Source organism: Corvus kubaryi, unplaced genomic scaffold (genome assembly GCF_017639235.1).
Source record: "Corvus kubaryi isolate FWS band 111438036 unplaced genomic scaffold, C.kubaryi_AGA036_p1.0 37232, whole genome shotgun sequence".
Taxonomy (NCBI): Eukaryota; Metazoa; Chordata; class Aves; order Passeriformes; family Corvidae; genus Corvus; species Corvus kubaryi.
This window is the reverse complement of record NW_024581066.1, coordinates 978,898-1,001,163: the sequence shown is the minus strand read 5'-3', so window position 1 is coordinate 1,001,163 and position 22,266 is coordinate 978,898. Positions and strand designations below refer to the sequence as shown.

The window sequence follows — 22,266 nt, the reverse complement described above, 5'->3', positions numbered from 1 at the left end:
TTGAGGCAGTGTACCAGACCAGTGAGCTGAATGGCCTGTTCCACTATGGCAGCAAGAATAGTATTTTAATAGGGTTTCATTTCCTTTGGTTTGTTGTTTTTTTATGTAGCACTAAGGGAGTGATAACTGGCTTGTGTAGTTGCTCATGTGAACATATATTAGACTGGTTTGGATCTGAGGAGCACCTGCTGTCATGTTTTGTCAGTCATGTGCAGGTGATGCAGAGGGTCTCACTTGGTTCTCTGTGTTTTCTCTAGTTTAGGGCTTGAGTAGTGCCTATGCTTGTGTTGGTCTAGTGCCCAAAGTTGATTCTCCTCACCCTCCAAAAGTGCCTGTCTCTAGTGTCTTTTGGGAGAACTACTGTTTTAAATAAATTCTGTTTAAAATGAAACGATTTTTGCTCTTGCATGCACATTCCCAGTCTAATGGATAGAGTCCTCAAGTATAGGAAACGGGAGCACAGACTGCTCACAGACTGATTTCTTTGTACTCTTCATATCATGGTGTTGTGTTCCAGAACGGACTTCTGTGGCATCCTGTGGGATTGACTCCTGTGGGATTCAGTGCAGAGGTTATGAATATGCAACCATACAACTGGCTATTCTACCTTTCATTTTTGTATAGAAATGCAACAGGTTCATAGAGATACTGTCCTAGTCCATGGTACCTGGAATGTTACAGCATTTCTGATGGGACGAATATTTCTACATTAACAGCTACATGGGAAGGAGCCTATCCCTTCAGGACAGAAATGGAATGTGCTACTGGACACAGGTTAGCTGTCACTGTCCATGTCATGTTTGGGTAAACAGAGCATTTCAGTCTCTTGGCATTTCAATCTTGCTGCAAAATCTTTCGAAAGAAATAAATACCATTTGTTCTTGGCTCTCACTGTTAGACAGGCTGTGGATATTCATGCTTTACTTCTGTGTGATGGTCAGGATTTCCATGTTCCTCCTATTCCACTCTCCAGGGAGAAGATGTAATATAATCTTATAAACTAAACAGAGGAAATAGGAGTCATGGATAGCTATCTCATCTTTAGCAAATACCAGGAGCCCCTACTGTGCTTTAGAGAGGATGAGTAAATGAAATCTGGTGGGATGTGGAACTCCCCACAGGGAATAGCTCTGGTATCCTACAGAAAAGCCCTGAATCCCTCTGCCCTTCAGAGTTCCCTCTGGATGTCTATGGGACAAACTGCCAACAGGTAGCAACGTAACTCCAGGGTTGATCTTTAATAAGATTAGCATGGAGCATAGCAAGGGAGGGACTCATGCCCTGAGTGATCCTTGTTGATGCCAAGTAGACAAGTCTCACAAGCAAATCTCGTAGCCAAAGGGGACAACAACACCACTTGTTTGATGCTTGGATTGCACTGTCAAAACTGGGTTCATTTTTTTAGTTTTCTTTATGTGTAAAAACATTTTACTTCCTTTGCTTGACTGAATACTGCTTTGGAACTGGGATAATTTTCTTGTTCCTCCATCTGACAGATTCTTAGACCCATCTTGTAAGTATAAAAGTGGAAATCTCTTCAAAGAGATATCATTTTATTCTTGAATGTATCTCAAAGCTTTTGGTCATAGTGATGGTATTACAGCGCATGGGGATAGCTGCCATTAGAAAGTTATCAGAGAAAATTTGATTTTAAGCCTTTTGAAGTTGATCAGATGATTTTTATTGATTTCAAGGAGTCCTGGCTCATGCCCAAAGGTGATAACGGTAGAGCAGAAAAGAGAAAGTACATATATATGTATATACACATACGTATACGTATACATATACGTATGAAAAAAAACTAATTCACACAGCCCCAAATGGTAAATTTGCTCTGCTAGTAAGTTGCACAGAAAAGAACCTTGGCACATTTTGAAATAACAATTGCATCTCCAAAAGTGGTACCAAGACATATACTTCTTATAACTGCTTACAAATGGAAATGATGGGGTATAAAAAAACCCCCCAGTTGCTTATAATAGCAGCACATTTGTACACTCCTGCAGAAAATGTTGAATAAGTTTTGAACTTCTTGAAAAGCTCTGTCTGTAATCAAGCAAAGCTCACTCAAGGACTTTCACCATATATCACTTCACCTTCAGACCTGTTTCATCTCTTAGATGGGACTACTGATACTTATGGGCTTACAGCCAAGCTCAGCTTCTAAATACAAATTAAAGAGGTCTTAACAGTCCAAATTTATCATCACCTGCCTCAGCAGGATTGCACCACGAGAGCATTTCACTCTTCAAGTACTGACTAATGTTAATGCTAATACTGTTTCAGTTTTTGCTCTAGCATCTCTTCTCTTCCACATAACCCCTAAGTGGCTTTCGCAGCAGGTGAAAAGTATCATACTGTATAGTAGCAAAGGAAAAATAGAAAAATGCAAATAGGCAGAGCATAATAGAGATCAAAGACTAAATTAATTTTTTTAGCTGGTATTTATCTGAGATGACACACTTCTGAAGAGGGTATATTGAAGTTTGGGGGGAAGATGGCCAAAATGGCCCCCATGCTTGAGAAAACAATCCAGCTGGAAGGGGTTAGTGCCAAACTGAAAGACAGTGTGGATAAGATGCTTGGAAGGCCCATTTCAGTCCTGTTTTAGTTAAATCCAGTCAAAGCCTGGACACAGCAGAAAGCTGTGGGCTTCGAGTGTGTCTGTGAGAGACCTCTATGTCACACTTGATTCAAACCCTGTTTAAGCACAGCTGAGAGACTGGAAAACCACTTTCCAAATGGGGACTTACATGACAGATAGTTACATCCTGGGTGTGGATATAATATACCATGGATGGAAAAATACAGGAGTTGTCTTTTGCCGGGGACTTATACAACCACATCTGTAGTTCCCCACTGTTTCCTCCTTGACCCCCTTGGAGGGGTTTTCTATCCAAGAGTGTAAAAATTACAAATCCCCCCAAACTGCAGTTTGAAATCTACCTAGAGAAACTTTTAGATTTTTCATTCCATAAATATCTCTTGCAGGCTGTCTGACGTCAGAGGATTTGGAGGAGAGGCTGGTCTGAAAGTGAAAACAGCAGCAGTTCCAGTCTCACTCTAACAGCAGTGCCAGTGAGAGGAGCAGCACAGGCATTCCTCTGTGTGGATTATGGGACTGCAGAACAGGGAGGATCCACGCAGAGACACGGCTACTACAATGTAAGTGCAGCTGCTGCAGCAAAGCTTCTCATGTTTTTGCTTGTTTTCAAGAACAAATCCCTGCAAGTACTGATTGTCTTTCTTCTTTTTTTTTCTTTCCTGCTCTGAAATATCCTGAAGCCAGCTTGGCAGCACACACGATTCAGGTTTAGCTTGATTGCTTCTCCCAAAGGTATGCAGAGGGGCCGACAGTGCAGGCTTTTGCACTCTTCTGTATGTGGGGGGTGACAGGGGATGAGGGAGGTCTGAGGAGAGCAAGGAGAGGAAGGTCATATCTTTGGAAGACTACAAAATTAACTGAAATTCAGCTAGTTCATGTTCTGGTAGCAGGAAAGGAAAATCCCAAATAAGCCTTAGGCAAAAATCAACTTCCTTAGGCAACTCCACAATGTAGGATTTCTTTTTTAAGTCTTTAATCCCATGTCATATTGTGCAGCAACCAGTTCCTCTTTCCTTATGAGGATGACAGGCAATTCATAGCCCTTGAAAATGGTCCTGTCCCGCTCTGCCGGTCTCTGCCGGTCTATTAGTAAAAATACTAATACAAGTAAGGGGAGTCACTTGGCTAAATCTGCCAAATTTAGCACCTTGAGCCTGTCCTTGCTTGATACTAAGGGCTCTTCAAAGAACCCTCTGCTTCTGCAGAGAAGAGGTGTCTCACATCCAAAACCTAGATGTAACAGGGTCATACATGAACAAGTCAGCTACTACAAGGAGAATCTCCCTGTGAAAAACTTGCACAGATACTGGTACAGACAGCTGGTCTAAGTCCCAGCTAAAACTAGTGATTCTTAGTAATTTTTTTTATACCTCAGCAGTCCAGAAATTCCCAAGCCTACTCCATAAGAAGGTGATGTTTTCAGTGGGGCACAAAGCTGTATCTATTTGCAATTAAAATCCAATGCTGCATTTAATTAACCTTACCTCCCCAACCTCACACCTGAATATCTATTCATTCCCCAAGTGGAGAAGGCAGCAGTTCTGGTGACAGCTGTGTAGGCAGCTGTCCTCTTCATTGGCATCTTCTCTGATGAGACCCATCTGATGAGACAGAAGCAGCTTGCTTCCCCAGAACAGTTTGAGGCCTCCTGTGTGAAGATGACACACTTTGCAAGCACTTGTAACTGTAGAAAGCTCTTGGCCAGCAGGAGCGTTGTTGGCCTGTGCAGTTGCTGGAAGGAGAGACGATGCCCTTGAGCATAAACACAAAGCTGGGCTGAGGAGCAGAAGCCATGTGAATTGCACAACATGATGCCCCATGCTGTTAGCAATTGGCTTCAGCCAACAAGCAGTCACAAGAAAGGCTGTCTGTGCAAGTCAGCATTCCCTGCATCAGGCTGTTCTGGTAATGGAAAAGGTCTGCAAACACTCTTCCTATTGAGGGTGACAGAGTGGGTTATTGGGGCAGGGAGAAGGAAATAAAGGAGGAAAATTGAGGACTGGGAGGAGGGAGTTCTACTGGGATCTCCACTGCATTATGAAATTGAGCAAGTGTAGTTAGCTGTGCTGAAAACCACTGCAGGTTGATGTAACCACTGTGCTGGCTAATGTAATGGGGATAGCCTTTACTGGGCAGATGGTCAAGGTCTAATCCCCACTCCAAGGGATGCCATGCTATGCCATGCCATGCAAATCATGAGCTGGAGAATAGGCAACTGTACTGATGCATTTGTAAGGGAGCATGAGTTCTCAGAAGCAGATCCTGCAGGGATATACTTTGGAAGTGAACTCTCCAGACTTGGAAGGAATCATATTGGGATCTGAGCTACTTTGCTGTGACATATCAGATTTTTTTCCTCTGCCCCATTGATTTCTTACTAGATTTTTTTTCCAGTAGCCTAGTGGCTCCTTTTCCAAGAAGCTGCTTTTTTTCTTAACAACTGCCTAATCACATTGGCTGGCGATATAAAAGAAAAAAAAATTCTTAAAGAATGTAGCAACTTGTTAGAAACCTTTATGCCCCAATAAAAACTTGAGAGCTGTCACAGCCAAGACAAGCGTCTGGGAGCCGCAAACACTTTTTACCTACTGCAACAGTTAGTCTCTCTGAAGTACTTTAGGCAATACAGGACTAATATATTCAGAACTGCTGAAAGCTGAGAGGGTGAGAAGAGAAACTAAGGAGGAGATAATTCCATATTTGGGGTGTTTTAATCTGACTACTATTCATCTGTCTCATTATTCCTCTCTCTTTCCTTCAGCTCAGCATCCAATGGTGTGAGCAACATTACCTGCAGGGGTTTGCAAGTCTGGAAATTCCCTATGGGCTGTTAGTTGGGGTTCAACGGGAAAGTTGCACACTGAGTGGAAGGCTGGGAGGAAAAATGGATAGGGAGATACTGATCTGGCAGGACATAAATTTAGTTCTAACAAGAATGCATAGGTTTTAGCATCCTTGAATTTGAATGAGGTTATACCAGCCAAGAAAATGCTAGTTCATCTGTGGATTTAACCTGGAAGTAAGATAAAAAAACACAATATGGACAAGACAGACATCTTCTCAGTTTTGTTTTGTGGAACAGAAGGCTATTGCCTCTTGGAGTTTATGGCAGTCAGTGCGACCCTGAGGTTTTAAAAGTCTATATTATGTGTTACAAAGTGAGGTCTCATGGTTTCACAGAGCTGAGTAAGCAAATTCCCTGGATATCCTAGTGGCTTTACCACACCATATCACTTGTCTGCTGCTATCACTGCTGTTTTTTTAGTTGTGCTTCTTATGTGTAGTTCTGTTCATCTCAAAAATCAGTCACAAAAGTTTTTCTTACCAAGCCCAGACATGGGGTGAACGTACTGTACTTCATTGACAGGGAGGCTCATCAAGGGTTGAATTGCATCTTGAAGGCATCTCCAAAATTGTTTGGGTTTGCTCCATCTGCCTTAGTTGACAAGAAATTCCCCCAAGGTCCAATGGTGTCCAAGAAACCCATCTAGTCCCTCCAGGCCAGCCATCTGACTTAGAGATTGAGCAATCAGGGGACACTATTTCCTGACACTTAGGGGAAGGATGTGTGGGAGGCTTGGCTTTCAGCACTTTAATTGCTGTGAATTTTCAAACTTGGGTCAGTCCTATGGAGAGCTGACCCTCTCTCCCTTCCCTGCCCTTGCAACCCTCAGGCAAGCACAGCATGTTCCTAAATTAAAAGAAAGCTGACTGTTCTTATTTTCATTGGATAAAAGAGTTTATGTGTATTTTCCCATGCTTATTGGTTTGTTGATTATTGACAGTGGTGTCTCACGTGGTTTGTTCATTTGCCGGTTGTGATCCCTAACATCCCATTCCTTTGAACTCAGGCATGTGCAGAAAACTGGTAGTTTTCAGTGTATATACTAATATGCAGTAGGTCTGAATAATTTCTCATATTTCTGCAATTCCACTGAACAATTAAGTTACTTCTGTTTGGCACAAGTCTGTGTCATTATCAGGATTGTTATCTTCTGACCTAAGTGACCTGAGACACAGAGACTGCAAGTCAGCTCTCATCTCAAGAAAGCTTTCTGTAGCTCTGTATTATTCAAGAAACTTATCCCATGCTTCAATTCTAACGAACTCCAAGTAACATCAGAACTTGGTACAGAGAAACTGAGGCCCAAGTTGTGCAAAGTAACCTGTAATTTTGGCTCTTTATTTTTAGTGTCCTTTAAGACACCAAGACACTCAAAAATTGAGGCAGCCAAAATTATAAGCTGTTTTTGAAATGCTGGCTGAGGGACTTGGGCAAATCTACAGAGTGCATTTGATTCTGCTCACATACTTATTACAGCAGAGGAACTCTCTGAGGGTCCATGAAACTACTGCTGGTTTACAGCAGTGGAAGTCACAGACGGATATGTCCCGTGTTGCCGGAAGATCCCATGAGCTTTGGTATGTCAGTCCTGTACTCATGGTCTATTTTTCTTGACAGGATGTACCCAGCTGTGATTTGCTGAGAACCACATAGGCACATGCACATGAACACATCACACCCTGAGCAGTGCTATTGGTAGTGTAGCCTCAAGGTATTTTATTGATGTGTGTTAAACTGGCACCTGGTGACGGTCAAACAAGTCCTTCCCTCCCTGAGGCTTTGTGTCTGGTTTGTATGTTGCTCAATGTTCATGCTCCCTGTTAGATTTATATTTTCAGTTCTCTACTTGGTGTTGGGGTTCCTCCCCCCTGCCATGGGGTCTGGGGGGAGGGGACCCTGGAGTGGAGGCATGACCTATGGGGTTTTCCTACTCCCCGGTCAATCCCATTCCCCATTGGTTATTTTGTGTTCCCCTGCCCAGGAAGGACCCTGCTGGTCCCATGATTGCCAGAGTTCTTCAGCAGTCCCCCAGCCATGTGGCTGGAGAATAAAGATCTCTGAAACATCTACCAAGGATCGGTCCCTATTTCTTTCCACGGGCCTTGCTGTCTATACATGTTGCAGAAATCTCTGCTGCAACAACTTGGTATTTCAACACTTGAGATTTTGGCTTCTCTGGTGATCTCTATGGAGTCAGGTAATGTCTTCTAATAGTAGGAATTTACTAAACACAGGACAAAAATCTGTGGTGACCAGTGACAGGACCTGAGGGAATGGCCTGAAGTTGTGTCAGGGGAGGGTTAGGCTGGACATTAAAGAAAGGCTCTTCACCCAGAGGGTGTTTGGGCACTGGAACAGGCTTTCCAGGGAAGTGGTCACAGCACCAAGCCTGACAGAGTTCAAGAAGTATTTGGACAATGCTCTCAGGCACATGGTGTGGCTCTTGGGATAGTGCTCTGCAGGGCCAGGAGTTGGACTCGGTGATCCTTGTGGGTCCCATCCAACTCGGGCTATTCTCTGATTCTGTGATTCTGTAGCATGGAGTAACAAAACTGACCAGGAGAAACTCAGGGTTTTTTGATTTAGTAGAAAAATTATTTTGACAGTATGGCAGGCTTATACCAGTGATAAGGCTTTTCTGGAGTTAAAAATTAAGGACTTAAGGCAGAAAGAAGGAAGTAGATAAGAAAGGGATGAGATCAGAAGACTTGCTGGAATTCAAGGAATGGTAGCTGGAGATCAGAAGGATGTGTTTAGACTGTGTGAAAATGGAAATAGAGGGAACCTTGAGGAACTGAGAAAAACTTTGGCAGCAAGAAAGAAATAGGCTTCCTCCGTGAATAACAAGTGCTTGCTGACTTCCTAGTAGTAATGGCTGAAGTTGGTATTTCTGCTCATGAATTTCGAAGTTCATATTTGTTTTTGTTGGAGAGTATTTTTCTCTTCACTGTGTCCCAAAATGACTAAAATCCTGGCAATGTATGTGCCAGCCCAGCTCTTCTTTGAAATGGGGACGAAGCTGATTTGTGAGACCCAACAAGTCTATTCTGTCTCCTTGGTATATTACTTTTATTAAGGAGGCATAAACAAGGACTCATTTCTACTGTTTTATAGCTTTTATTATTCAAGGCAGTGAACAAGCCTGATTTGGGAGGCTTTGCATTTTGTTTGCTGTTTGGAGGGGCAATTTTTTTTAGCTGCTTAAAGAATTGAATTAATGAACTGTGAAATCTTAATAGATAGAAACTTGTACAGTCCCCTGTTCCTCTTTGAAGAATATGATCAGGTCCAATTTAACATTATAAGATCTGATGCGAAGATGTGTTCCCAGGACAGTTTCATAAAATAAATACACAAACACAGACACACAAAAGAGAAAGAACATTTCTGCCAAGGAGCACAATCCAGGTTGGATTTATTGTGAAGAAATCGTGCAAGAATACATTTCAAGGTTTAATAGCACATGGCAATATTCTCCTAAGACACAGCTGTGGGAAGAGGTGAAAGATCTTGGAGGATGGGTCCACTGGTAGCTATTAAACATGATAATCTGGCTATATTCCCATCTGCAAGTCCTAAACAACTGAAAAGATTGAGCAGGGGTAGGATCAGACTATACATGGTATTTTTATATGCTTTCCCTAACCATCTGCAGCTGACCTTTACTTGGAGATATGGTACTGGTTTAGATGGACTTTTGACTCTGTGTAGTCAATTTTATATTCCTGTGGTCTTTGAGAGAGAAAACAATGTGAAGAGCCTCTGATGTTTCAGCCATTCTCCAGGGGAGAAGCAGTCATATCTGTAAGATGTTGATTGAGGAAGCTGACCGGGCACATCACAAACCTCCAGAAACTTATTCATATTTTGGAGTCCTTTAAGTGTCAAGAATGCATGTGAAGAAACTATACTTCATTTTTAATACTATCTGTGTTTTCTTGACATTGAAAAAAGGGATCAGCATCTCTGCTGGTTCCCGTGTTGAAAAGTGGATTATTACAAAGAGTGACAATTTTTTGCAGAAAATATTTAACTTGCTAGCCCTCCTCTAGTCATTTTTTAGAGATGTTTTGTATTTTCTTTTGAATTTAAGTATTTCTTAAAACATTTCAAACAGGCATACTCATCAGTAGCATGATTGTTGCCGGTATTTTCATAGCTAACAAATATTTTGGGTTCTTCCATTTTCCAGGAAAGCTCAGTGCTTGAAAAATAAAAAATTAGGCTATTTTTAAGTATTTCATGCTGGTCTCTAAAAATCATTAATCTCTTTGCACGCTCTTGGTCCTGCACTGCCATCTGTTTTCCTTCAAATCTCCAGAAGGCTGTGACAGAAATACTTGGGAATTCCATGTTGTTCTGCATCAGCCTGCCAATTCTGCTCCTTTCCTTGTCAGGTCAAAGCAAACAAGCTTTTCAACAAGGAATGAAACAACTGTGGAACTGTTTAAGCATCTTTGTCTCTGCTGAACCTTGCGTAGAAGTTTCCTGGACTCTTCTAGAGGTGTAACATGATTTTCCTCTAATGTAAAGTCATTGTTTTCCCCCAAGTGTTTTCCCTTCCCTCTGAAAACATGTAGTCAATAAATCATCAGCCGACAATACAGTAAGTTCTGTACTTTCCACTGGTTTAAGATCAAACCCTGAATGCTGTGGGTATTGTATAATCATTAGTTAGATTGTTTCTGATAGAGCTGGGTCATGTCAATGGACTGCTCCTACTTGACCAGTAGAAGTTAAATGCTGAGAATATTTTCTTGTCTGTAATCATACACTGTATAAACATGTGAGGATAAGTCACACAGATATAGCAGATAAAGTTAGTAATTTATTCTTTGCATTCAGCACTTTCGTCTGGAAAATTTCCAAGCACTTTACAAATATTAGTGGATTTAGCATTTTGGGAAACAGAGGCACAGATTTCTCAGATGCCTGAAAACTGATGAGAGTCTGTACTATCACATAAGTACTCTCTCTGCAGGTAGGTTAGAGACCCATTTTTTTTCAGATACTTTTATGTCTTCTGAAGTGGTAGTGTATCAAAGCCATATCTATTAACTAAAATATTATATCATCATCTTAGTCATTATGTTGTATTTAGCCTCCTGCCCATAGACAAGCCATATATTCACCAAATCATACTTCTCCCAGAATGCAAGAATATCACCCTATTGCAGAGTGGGTACTTCTCTCCTTTTTTACTCCCTCCCTCATATCTTCCCACAGCCTTTAGTTACAATCTCCATTTCTTTCTACACTCCACACTTTATTGAGGTTTTTGCCTGTACTGAGAGTATGGAATTTAGGTACTCCTGATAATGGTTGTAAGAGAATTTCCCTACTAGGTGGGATGGGTTTATTGTTAGATAAAACAGCATAGATCTGTAGAGAAGGTTTGCCAGGATATCATTCTTCCTTACAAGTATTAGGAATGAATCCATCCACCAGTGCAGACAATCTTGGTTTTCTCACTGAGTCATTGACCACTAAGCTGGGATGCCTGGACTGTGAGTACCCTCCTTAAATCCATTTGGCACAATCCTGACCCCCTCTAGGCAGGTGACCCCCATCAGCATCTGCACAACAGATGAAAGAAAGCAAGATCTTGACCAAACATGGGGGGACTTCAGTCCTTTGCTACTTTTGCAGCCGTGTATACAGCGGGAACCAATTAAACTGTTTCTAACAGCTGAGTGCACAGAGAGACTGTTGGTTTTGTTCTCTCTTGTGCTCTGATCTGTCAGCATCCTCCTGCACTGTTATGCAGGGACAGAGTAATAACCATGCTAGGGCCCTGCCAATATGAACTGTCTTCCAACTGTGCCCTACTGAGATATGAACTTGCCCTCATTGCTTGTTTCATAGTTTTACTGCCCTATGGGTCAGGCATCCCAATGAGTGAATCTCTCTGGCTCTGTTGTAGAGGCCCTTAAATGTGTTGCCAATGCCAGAAGTACAAAGCTTGACCTTAGCCTTTCATCATCAGCAGGATTCAGGCAGTCTGTGTGAATGGTACAAAGTCTTTGGCACTCACCATTACTAAGTTATAGGGAGAAAAACAGATGCATTTTCTGACTGAAAATTTCTGAAATTTATCTTGGGGGACCCATGAATTGTTTTCCAGCTGTGTCTGGGCTTATCTAGAATAGCTTCATGTACCTGCTGTGGGACATGTGTTGAGCTATAAATGTCCTACTGCGCCCTTCATGACAAATTTTCTGTTTAATCAGAGGCAAAATTTAGCAAGTGTCTCCTCACTGTCTCATCCCCTGTTTACTTTCAGTGGTGATGTTTAGTATGTTCACATCTATTGGGACATCTCCAGGGGCCCTTACTCTTTCTGATTTACACATCTGTTAGTGTAGCTAAGCTACTGTGGAATGGGAGCCTTATCTAAGGAAATACTGCAAATACAAGTCACAGTTGAACTATCATAATGTATTAACCTTTTCATATGGTGTCACTGTACTTTTATCAAAAAGCAGTATTATATTGCCACTTCATTAGTCTTGAGAATCAGTTTTTCAAATACTGGCTTTGATTTTTTCAATATAATTCAGCAATATATAATTTTGCAATACAATTCCGATTACACGCATATCAATATTTTGGGTGGTTTTTTCTAATTTTGACATTAATAAAAATTATCTCTAGCTTTATGTATTTTTATCCACAGAGTGGACTAAATGTTATGATCTCTTGACTCAGCTAACAGAGGTCAGGTAGATGATATTATACTCCTGTACAATGAAATACCTATTTTGTCATTGTCAGCTGCTTTAAGCTGAGAATGAAAATCGCTGCCTCACTTCAGACTGGAAAACTTATCTAATTGTTTCCCATTGGTCACTTGAAAAAGCTTATGTTAATGTGTGATAGTTCTGGAATAAATGTGCTGTGGAGACTGCTGGACTGACTATGTGTCTATTACACAGTTGTCTGTGATTGTAGGAAACAGGATGTGATGACCTTGTAGTCTTATACTGCCATGAATGCACATGACCCAGAATCCAACTGACCATCCTACAGACTCTGGTGACATGTGGGAGTGCAGCAAATTAAAATGGAAGCAGATGGCGAAAAAGTACCCTCTGTGTTTTACCTTGTCTTTTCTTTGAGGGATGTTGCCTTAAGTCTTTGATCCAAATAGCCTGCTGAGAGAACATGTCTCTGAGCTAGGCTGAAACAACACTAGGAACACTGTCTTCAGTTGTGGGTACTCACTGCTAACTGGTTACACAGTGCAGGGGAGAGATAAGCAACTTTCATTTTTTCTTTGAGCCCTCTTTAGTTATGGTCTCTTGGGATTCTTGAGCTCCTTCAGGAATAAACCTAATTCACAAAGAAGCTAGAAGGAGCTGGACAGTTTGGTGCCAGCCGGGGGGCAACGCCTCCAGAGAAATGGGAAAAACTCTTTGACTTCAATCAGGAATTCTTTCATTGTTAATCTTGGGCTTGCTTCTGCTGGCTGACCACTGTCATTAACTTGGGATATGTGCTTTTCAGTGTGTTATCTACCTCTTTGTTTGTTGCAATGGAACAACCAAGGCTGCACAGAAGTATAAATTTTATTTATTAGGTTTTCTGTACAGACTGTGTGAACTTAAATCCATGAGCTCTCTAGGTTCCTGTATTTGTTGCATTTGGAATTTTAAAGCTTCTCACCAGCATTTTGGAGGCTTGTTTCTAGGGCTGGATTTTGCCATTTGATGTGGATCATACACACTGCATCTTGTGATGCTATCAGGGTGGGAAATAATGGGCCCTGTAGCCTCAGTGAAGCTCACAGAGAAATTCACTCATGGGTGTTACAGAAGCAGTTTTCCCAGTTCTGTGATATTTAGTCTAGAAAATCTTCATGTAGAATAAGATGCTGTGCTGGATTTGTTTAGTAGCTCCAGGCTTTGGTTATCTCTGAGCATCCCACAAAGCTTTAGGTTCACAGCAAATGTTGTACTGCTCCTAGGCAAATGCAGCCAGAACTGGAGTCTGTTCAGCGGTCATTGTGCCTGGCTCTGAACACACCAAGCTCATTTTTACATATTCACTGAGACACACTAATCACTGCATTATAACAGCGTCTGTGTATCTGACACACCCAGTGATTTGTTTGCAGACTTTCCCACACCCTCAGAGTTGCCACTTCTTAGTTTGGGTCATTTTACCATGTCTGTGTCAGATGTCTTTTTCCCTCCAGATATTTTTGGGTGCAGCTGATTGCAGCAGGTTGAGAGGACAACACAAATCTGCCTTTTGCAGCTCACCTGTGTGGCACCATTAGAAAGCATTTAAGCAATCAGGCAGCTGGACTGATCATTGTAGGTGCCTTCCAACTGAACTCTTCTAATTCTACTTCTAGTCCTGCTTATGGAAAGTTTTTTGTTGTTAGGATTGGTTTGCTTTTTTTTTACTTTTTTTTTTTACTATATACCTTCTTCCCATGTGTTTATCATTGTTCATTATTTTTGCCCTCCTTTCTTTATGAAGCAGAGGAATATCACAGCACTGAACATCTAATATAGGCCTAACTATACCTTGCCATGCTGAACCACTAAGCCATCACAGGCCTTTTATTTTCTTACTGTCATTTGGTATCAGTACAAGGATTGTTTTAGACTCCTACTTTAAATGGTCTTTCTGGTGTGTCAGAAGCCTATGTGGTTATGTTTATTAGTATTTTATGACTTTTTTTGCCTTGTTTGACATAGGAGTGTAGGGTCAGCTACTGAAGGTTCTCTGCTGTAAAATGTGTCAGAGGTGACTAAGTGGCTCCTTGTCCTGCCTGCTTTGCTAATTGTGCTGAGTCAAGTAGTATCTATTGGATATGCAAGTATGGAGGGTAAGGAAGGGCTTTGTCAACTCAAGGAAACTAATGAGTTGTAGGTAAGAGCTATGATGCTAGTTTGGTCAATAATTACAGGCTGCAGACTTCACAGGTCCTGAAAGCTAAGCAAACTCCATCTTGCTTAATACTTTGATGAAATACTGAAGGCTATACGAAGCAGTGCTGATCACTTAGAGGCATGTATCCATTTTGAATCAGGTTTAAGACCAAAATCTGGGGAATTTGATATTACAGGATATCAGAGTTTCTTGTCTGTGCTCTACAGTGTTTTTGAGCACTAAACTAGTAATCTCTGAGGAAAAAATACAACAGTTTAGACTATCAGAAAACATAACTTATGAAATAAAGTAACAATTTTGGTCAGTACTTTATTTGGTTCAGTAATATACATAGTTCTCAGATACTTATGATTAGGTACACTAAGAATGGGACACAGCCTAATATAGCTGTCTTTGATTTCTAGTTTCTCTTTGTCTTATGGTTGCTTGTTTCTGACTCAACACAGATTCTGAACAAACTGTCCTCTTCCAAAAATTGTTAACACAGATGGTCCCTTGGACTCCACTGCTCTGTGTCTTGGAGTTGGGTTCTACTGGTACAATTACATGACCACATTTACAGAAATATTTCTTATCTATTGATGCTTCAGTTTTTGTGTTAAAAATTTATGTAATTTGTGATGTGACTCAAAACACCTTGGCTGTAGCAGATCTCAGCTTTGGCCTGTAGGGCTTCGGTTTCTCCTCAGAACTGGTGAGCACACACATCACCAGTTGACTTCAAAAGAAGTTGTGGGTGCAGAGGCATTCAGTCACTTGCCCAAGGTCACAGTGATGGTCAGGATCAGAGGGTGGTTCCTGCCTCCAAGTAAATAAACACATATGCCAAACCGGTAGAAACTTCTGAGCTGTGCAGGGATCTTGTGTAGCTGCATCTTAAGAAGGGGGTCTAGTCTTTCATGATAAGATTTAAACAGCTACAGTTCTATAATGATAATAGCTATTGCCACCTGTGCAGTGACAGTGACTACCAGGTGAGTAGGAACTACTGTACACCATTGAAGGCACCTTTTCAACTTTAGTGATTGTTTTTAAAATATCACAGCTTGGGAATTGCTTAGAATGCTCCTTCTGTGTTGTCTTGGCACTGACCTACCTGGCTGCAAAGTGTGAGCCAGTGCTTCTTCATTTTCTATCTCACTTACCATGACTGACTTTGCACCAAAGATGTGAGTGAACAATGCAGCAAGTCCTGCAATTTTTTTTTTCTCTCCACATCCTCTGCAGTAAGTTTAAGGTTTACTAGAAAATTTAACAGCTATAGAAAGCAGCATGTTGGAGTGGTATCACAGCCTCATTCTTCCTTATGGTGTTGGCTGAATTGGCTAGGGAATTCTGACTGCACCTCTTCACAAAATCCATGAGCTCTCATTAGCACACTCCAGTGACTGGGGTGCACCGTGCTGAGAAAAACCTCCACATACTTCAAGAATAATGTAATCTGTTTTTTTGTCTGAGGTCTAAACATGATTTATCTAATGATGATTTAGAACTTTAATAGAAGAAAGTCTGGAGAAGCGGGCTAAACATTTTTCTCATTTAGCTGAGTTGTCTAAACACTGGGGACTAAGATGAGCTTATGCAGAACCTTCTAACACTGAGTCTGAGTCAGGCGTGATTATCCCTCTTTTAGAGAGTACAGAGTCAGAAACATGAATTGGCTTGCCCATGCCCACACAGAAATGCACAGCTAATGTCAGCATTACAACTTGGTTACTCAGAAGTGCGCAGATGTGCAACATCTATCACACTTCTTCCCACCCTAAGTGCAGTAAGGACTGCTTGCAAGGGATCAGGTGCAGACTCTGTTATCTTGACAACTTTTATGAGTAAGGGTTTTCTCTTTCATTGTGATTTCCTTTTTAGTATAAAAATAATTGTGACTAAGGTAAAGTATTTCAACATGCACATTTTCATCATCGTTGTAAAAATGCAGTTCCTTGGGTCTGAAAATATTTGTACCTGTAGAACTTTCTGTTGTTGGCTCTTCTGGGTAAACCAGTACACAGTGGTGAAAGGTGAAAGAGAACATGGAGATTTTCAGAAGTGATCGAAGGAAATTTTCCTGGCCCTAGCAAAGCACAACACTGAAAATGAGAGGGCAATCAATTTAAATGAAACCAGTAAATTCTAATGGTTTAGAAAGTTTCAGGTTGATGCTGAGGCTGAGACTTAGGTTTCCTGTCTCTTGACAATTTATGAATGCCTTTGTCTCTCCCTTGTTGTTGGGCATAACAGTTTGTGTCAACTTCCCTATGTCCCAGAGTAGAATCTGCAGGCCCTTTCCTTTAAAGCCTTTGGAATTTACATAACCCTGCAATTGTAGCAATGCAAATGTAGCTCTAGTTACAATAACAAGGGTTTAGGGAACCCAGGGAGAGATTGTAGCGGCAAAGGCATAAAAAGCAAAACAAAACAAAACAAAACTCTACATGCTGTTTTAATTTTCAGCAGCCACGTGAGACCTGTCCTGCAGTTCCTGGCTATAAATAAATCTCTGCCGTCATAGGAAGACAAAAACCAAAACAGTTCACATTCCTCACGAATTTTCTTAAGGTTATAAAAAATAAAGGAATGGTAAATATTTCAAAAGTAGAGTGTGTCTTTGCTAAGGAATGTCAAATTATTACTCAAGAGGGTTGATATTTGCAATAAATAAAGAAATTTGGCATTAAACCTCTCTTTCCCTGCTCCTTCTCTGCCAGCTCTTTTAAGAAAACCACTTAGGGCTGCACATAGAAAACTTGCCAGGCTGTACTTCTTAGAACTCCACGCATTTACTGCCTTAGTGTCAGCTGAGGCAGGAACTTCCTTTGAGATGAATGAGCATTACACAGAAGTATGATTGCTGCCTCTTGTCAGATGCTACATCCTAGTTCTTTTACACAGTGTGTTAGGAAGGTAGAGACAAGGATCACGTCATTGCATAGTAAGATGCTGTGGCACTGATAGATGCAGATGTGAATACAGAATCAAACAATGCTCATACCAAAAGTAATACTATAAAAATAAGCAGGCCTGCTTGATAAACAAGATTAGAGTTATTACATGTGGCTGAACAAAATTTCGTCACCTGTTCAAATCCAGTTTGTTCATCAGAATGAAAAATTGGTGCAATTGCAAACGTTGTAGGATAAGCTACCTCACTTTTAGGGATGAGAAGAGGTAATGCCATGTGAATTGCATGACTAAGGACAGCTCTTTAGGGAATATAAGGACAGATTGAATCATGAAGTGGTAACAAGGGAATGAATGGAGATAATCTTTAGTAGAGAGTGTTAGAGTAATCAGGACCGTGTGAGGGTTTCTGTACACTAATGAGACAAAAAGGTTTTGTTGAAACTTCTTTCTCAGAAGGTAGAAGTCCAAGTCTAGCATGTGTTAGTGTGGTGAAGTCCCAAGCAGCAAGACTGGAGACTAGGAAAGAAATATCAACACCAGCAAACTGGGAAAGAACTGTGCTATACAGGGAAACCGATTTAAATTGACCCTGAGCTGTGGTATTGATTTGAATGGGCATGAGGTCTCCCAGAACAGGATATATTTGAATTTCTGAGTGTTTCCTAAAAACATAGGAAGGAAAAAATGCAGCAGAGGAGGAGCCTTATGTTGCTGTGAAATGGTTCTCCAATGATAGCATCTGTTTGACACTACCTCATCATGGTGATGGACCATGAGCCAATTGAGAGCTTGTGGGAAATAAACCAGAGCAATGCTTTGGTGGATATCTGTTAAAGATCAAAAGAATGAGTAAAGGAGACCTTCTTCAGGCAACTGGAGGAGGCTCATGACCACCTCAATGTCTTCTGGAAGAGCAATACAACAGAGCACAAGAAATCCAGGAGGTTTTTGGAGTGATGACAACTTCCTAACACTGGTAATGGTTGAGCTGAAGAGAGAAGTCACTCTACTGAACCTGGCATTTACAAACAAGGAAGAATGGATTCAGGGTGAGAAAGTCAAGGGTAGCTTTGGCTGCAGTGACCATGGGATGGTAGAGTTAGGATTCTGAGAGGAGGGAACAGTACAAAGAACAGGATCACAGCCTTAGACTTCAGGAGAGCAGACTGTGGCCTGATCAGGGACCTCCTTGAAAGAATTCCACAGGACATGCCCCTGGCAAGAAGAGACGTCCATGAGAGTCCAATGATTTTCAAGGATCACCTCTTCTAAACTCAAGTTTATCCTGATGACCATGAAATGAAACAAAGGTGTCAGGAGGCCTGTCTAGGTAACCAAAGAGCTCCTAACTACACATAAAAGGAAGTCTACAAGAGGTAGGAGTATGGTCAGGCGACTTGGAAGGAATATAGAGACACTATCTGAATGTGTGGGGATGGGAAAAGGAAAACCAAGACCTACCTGGCCTTGAGTCTGCTAAGGACATGCAGGACAACAAAAAGGGTGTCTACAGAGAGATTGATTGCAAAAGAAAGAAGAGGGAAAAAATTGGCCCACTGTTGATTAGTCTAGGGAACCTGGTGGCAAAGAACACAAAAAAGAATGAGATGCTCAAGTCTTCTTCACTGTGATTTTCACTGGAAGTACCCACCTTGACAAATCCCATGCCTGTCAGACCAGGCACAACGTCTGGAGTAAGGCAGACTTACCCTTGATTAATGAGAATTGGGTTAGGGAATATTTAACTAAACTGTACAAATAAACAAGTAAGTCCCTGATGGGATACACCCACAAATGCTGAGGGAGCATAATGTCCATGTGAAGCGACTCTTGATTAGCTTTGAAAGGTTATAGCCACTGGGGGAGATTCCTTGAGGACACGAAGAAAGCAGTTGTCATTTTTATCTTCAAGAGGTACAAGAAAGGTTATTTGGACAGGGTGGAGAGCCTCATCTCAATCCCTAGAAAGGTGAAGGAGTACACCATCCTAGAAACCAATTCCACACACATGAAGGACAAGAATGTGACCAGGAGTACTCAGCACAAGTCCATAAGGAGAAATCATTCCTGACCATCCTAATAGCCTTCTGTGATGACATAGGGAGAGAACAGTAGATGCTGTTTATCTTGACTTTAGTAAGGCTTTTGACACTTTTGCATAATGTCCTCATTGACAAACTGATGAACCGTGGGCTAGATAAGTGATTAGTGACATGGCTTAGTAGCTAGCTGAGCTGCTGGGCTTGAAAGGTTGTGGTCAGCAGCAAACAGATCAGCTGCAGGCCACACAAATAGATTATCCCAGGTTTAGTTCTGGAATACAAAACTGTTTAACATCTTCATTAATGGCCTGGATGATGGGACTGACTGTACCTTCAGCAAGTTTGCTGACAACATAAAACTGGGAGGAAAATTGATAGACCAGATGGTCATACTGCTGTTTGGAGGCACCTCAATAGTAATCTCATAGAATTCAACAAAGGAAAATACAAAGTCCTTTTCCTGAGGAGGAAAAGCCTCATGCATAAGTACAGGCTGGGGCAAACCAGTTGGAAAACATCCTTGTGCAAAAGAACCTGGAGTTCTGGTAGGCAACAATTTGAATATCAATCTGAGCTGTACCACTGTGGCAAGGAAAGACAACAGCCTTGGACTGTATCAAGAAAAATGAAAAACCAGCAAGTCAAAACAAATGATCCTTCCTTTCTGCTCAACATTGGTGGGACACATCTGGAGTGTTGTTTCCAGTTCTGGGGTTCTGCAGGGCAAGAAAGAGGTGGACACATTGGAGGGAGTGCAACAAAAGGCCACAAAGATGGTTAAAGGGCTGGTATATCTGAATATGAGGAGAGACTGAGAGAACTGGGACTGCTTATCAATATTTATGAATACTTGTTGATGTGGGGAGTAAAGAAGATGGAGCCAGATACTTCTCTGTGGTGCTCAGTGGGAAGGATGAGAGTTTATGGGCACAAACTGAAACACAGGAAATTCCATTTAAACATAAGAAAAAATGTTTAGTGTGTGTGTGATCAAAACACTGAAACAAGTTACTCAAAGACGTGGTGGAGGCTCCATATGTGGAGATACTCAAAGCCTGACTGGATGGGGCTCCAGGCAACCTTCTCTAGTTGACCCCCCTTTGGAGATGAGGTTTGGAACAGATGATTGCCAGAGGTCTCCTCCAGCTTTAACTGTTCTGTGCTCTGTGATACCTGTTTTTTTCTTGTGGTTGAGTCAAAGCAGCTCGAGAACTGTGATCGTAGCTGGCACTTACTATTTTGATCCAAGTACTGTTTGGGATGTACTGTCCCACACCCTCTTAAAATAAGGGATGCCAGGACAAAAATCAGGAATTGTGGTGGAAGGTTTTTGGGGGGTGGGGAGCGGTGGAATTGCTCCCTGTGCTATATACAGTTTGAGGTTGGGTAGAGGACTTCACTCTCTTGTGATTCTAATGTGGTGTCTTTCACTAGTATCAAATTCTTACAGGGGCGTGGGGGTAAGAGAGAGAGAGAGAGAGGCCTAAATTTCGCTGATGTTGATAGACCTGTGTTAAAGTTGATACTGTTACTTTAGTGGAAAATGCGGGTAATGAGGGAAAAACAAAGCCCTCTTTTTCTGTTATCCCCCAAAGACAGTTTCTATTAATAACCTTAAGACACACATGGAGAAATTGACAATTCTAATGATGTTTCTCTTAAAACAGTTTAGTTAAATACCATGGGAGGCAAACAAGGAAAAGGTCGCTTTAATGGTATTTCCTAAAGTGACAGTACAGCAGCATTTGTGGAATGTCCTGGAGCACACTCATTTGGCTTTAATAAAAAATAATGGGAAAAACCCAACAACAAGAAAATTAGCTGAATGATAAAAGCAAATAATTTATAACAGATTTCCTCCTAAGTCCTGGAAATCATCTGTCTAGAGCAGCTGGCAGAAAGAGCACAAAGCCAATAGTTCTGTACCAGTTGAAAACCGTCTTTTGTATGTTAATCACACTCTGTGCAGAAAAAAATTGTTTCTTTTTCTTTATCAATGATCACTTATGATCCCTATACTCAAAGTTAATGTATAGAGTATCAAATCAACAATTTGTTTGCAGTGCAGATGCAATCAGTGTTGAAGATATAGTGGTACGTGTGAGACATTCATATTGGATTTGATTGTAGAGTATCTTACGAGCACTGCTGAGTGCTTCAGCAAAGAATAGCGCTGCACTGAAATTAAGAGACCATATAGGAACCTTTGTACATATTTCTTCTGTAATTCCTTTTGAAAAAACATTGGAGATGCCTTTTATATTGAGAGGTAAGCTAAAAAGAACACAATTGTTTTTCCAGAAGACCATCTCTACAGTCAAAGTAGCTGTACTAATTCATCTGAAGAGAGCCTCTTCCTACACAGTGAGGACCTGAACTGAACAGAGATCTACAGAGAGGGAGAGAAGAGTGAGTCAGAAACTACACAGATCATCCAGGTTAGTTTGGATTTGCATGTGGGGAATGGGAGAGGAACAGAATAACAGGAAACAGAATTTAAGCTATCATTTTGTTTTCTTGAACATGTGTGTTACCTACATTCACCAGGCAAGAGGAATCTTCTGCATACAGCAAGGTGGTAAGATGGTTTTTCAACTTTAGAGCAAAGTTACAGCAAACAGGGCTTCACAAGCCCCAGTTATGGACAAACAAGGTATGTTTAAAAGCAGCACACACCCTAATGGCATAAAAATTGTAACCTCCAATCCCATCTGTGTCTTTACTCCATCACCATTTCAGCGGAACAGAATTTGTATCTAGGCTGTACTACAGATGTTAGTCACACCATTCAGTACTCTGTCTGAGGGCCAACACACTAACTTGGTTTTGATTATAATTATAGTCTAAACTGGAGGCATTTCTTGTAAGTTAGTAAATAGACTTAATGGCAATGATAGTTTAGTAACATTCTTGATTTTATGCTCCTTCCTTCCTTCCTTCCTTCCTTCCTTCCTTCCTTCCTTCCTTCC

The 22,266-nt window shown here is 41.2% G+C and overlaps 1 protein-coding gene across 1 annotated transcript in view; it reads left to right on the top strand.

The window, feature by feature from the left end:
* The first annotated feature begins 3,058 nt into the window (after positions 1-3,058).
* Positions 3,059-22,266, top strand: part of DAAM2 (dishevelled associated activator of morphogenesis 2) — a 204,090-nt gene continuing 184,882 nt past the window's right edge. The window contains exons 1-2 of the mRNA XM_042022915.1: positions 3,059-3,165; positions 21,599-21,735. The gene's annotated coding sequence lies outside the window, so the exon portion shown is untranslated. The remainder of the gene's footprint in view (positions 3,166-21,598; positions 21,736-22,266) is intronic.